Below are 2,126 nucleotides of genomic sequence, written 5' to 3'. Positions count from 1 at the left end.
GTTGGAACTATCATATAACTTGTTTTCTGTTCTTCTTTCTTTTCTTCAGTCTTTGAAGTGTTTCACTTATTTTTAAAGCAAAAACGTGATGTGGGTCTTCTAGGACAATAAGGTTTCTTTTTTTGATCTGCTTCTCCTTCCTCTTGACCAGGAACTTTTTAGGAAAGCTGGTCAGAGAGAACCTCTTGGGTCATTGAGCCTAATCTCCTGCAATGTGCAGGAAACGTTTGGTTTAAAGGTCTTTGAAGCATCTCCTCTGCTTGACCCTAACTCTTTGAATTGCAAAGCCCCTTCCCAGCCCTCTATTACAGACTGGACCTATGGTGAGAGACCCAAAGTGCCCACTGTAGCGTGGCACGGGGAGAGGGCAGCAGGGACCGAGGGCATCGGCTGCCAGCTCTGTGTTCTGCACAGCTGCAGAGCCAAACCTCCGGTCCTGGTTCAGAGATCCTGGAAAAGTGCATGTGAACACAGGGTTTTGTGGAACCATGTCATTCCTCAGTGCAAATTCTGTTTACGTAGGTGAATATTTTTGTATCTGTGTTCTTATAAAATAGTTGATGTTAAAGGTGCTTAATTATGTCAATAGTCAAACATAAGTCTGTGTCATCTGTGTTTGGTTGTAATATTCAGAAATTCATGGGGACAATCAAATAGGAATACCAGGAAGACTAAGAATCATATAGCTTTATAGAAAATCTGAAGATTCAGTGGAAGGGCCTGGATGAAGTTTCACAGTAAAATAAATACATATGCTTAAACTTAATTTCTAGATTTCACTTTATTTTATGCATAAGCCCTGTACATAATCAAAGGACAGGTAAAAATTATAGATAATTTGTACAAAATAAAGTAGTTCTTTTAGTTCTTCTGGTCATTTTTTTCCTTGTACTAAGTCTTACAGTAGTTAATTTCAATATTCATATTAAGGTTCAACCAGAGAGATAATTTTGAATCCTAGCCGTGTTTAATCCAGTGCTTAGTCTAGTGAAGTTTCTCTGGCTATACATTAGGATGAAATTAGAATTAAGTGCAAAATATTCATACAAATTTCTCTGCAGTGCATGGGATGAGGAAATAAAGGAGCTTGAAAAGCAAGCTACTTTCAGAGATGATAATTCCGTATGATAAGTTTTGTACTAATGTCATATACAGCCAGCAAGGAAATACTTCAAAATCGGAGGCATCACATTTCATGCTATTTCATGTCAAAGATGCATGACTGAAAAATTCCTATTAAAAACATGAAAACATGCCAAATGCAGAAAAGTGAACAACTGAGCAAAAAGTGAGACAAAGTGTTACTAATGTCTGCCAACTGGTATTATTCACAAGTACCATCAATCACACATGAGCAACCTCCAACGCTGCCCCCCCAGAACATGAAAACCCTGCTCACCCCTAACTTCTGGTAGCATAGTTGTCCTGTTTGTGGTTAAGATTTCCTTTATTGTTCAGAGATTTTCTCCAGTTCTGTGCATCTCTTTTAACCCTAGCCAGTCATGTTGACAAGGAAAAGGGAAGAAAAACCTATTCAATTAAAACATCTTTACTGCTATTTAGAATGCAGATGAGCCCCTCAGCAATGAGGAAATTAGTATTTTATGGTGAAGCATTTATATAGTTTATTCTATATTTGAACCATAATAAATTACATCCATTTTTTACAAGAATTATAACTGACATGCTGTCAGAGCTGTACATGTACAGCCTTAGAAATATACATAATACTTTGAAAGCTGTCACATTCAGTACAGTTGTAAACATCACCCTGGGTTACCAAACTGTTATCTTTAGGTTTACTTCTTCAGATAAACCATGGGATCTTCGCACATTTCAACCAGAAGAAAATCAATTCTCCCTCAAACAGTTGCACAGCAGTTTACCACTCGTGTTTAAATACACAGCCTTGTACTAGCTTGGATCCCAGCTTGGGTCTGTTTGCAAAATAGCCTCAGTTATGGGCTTTGAGTCAGGGCTGGGAGAGCACCACAGTGACTCAGTGTCCTCCCTCATGTTGGCATTCTTCAATCCAAAAGTGCCACTGAGGTTCTTTTGTGGAATATTCAGATGTATATGTTATATTACAGTGCTATTTCTGCAGGGTTACTTTTGTAGACTGATCC

The sequence above is a fragment of the Zonotrichia albicollis genome, chromosome 12 (genome assembly GCF_047830755.1).
Source record: "Zonotrichia albicollis isolate bZonAlb1 chromosome 12, bZonAlb1.hap1, whole genome shotgun sequence".
In the NCBI taxonomy this organism is placed as follows: domain Eukaryota; kingdom Metazoa; phylum Chordata; class Aves; order Passeriformes; family Passerellidae; genus Zonotrichia; species Zonotrichia albicollis.
This window is presented reverse-complemented; position numbering follows the sequence as displayed.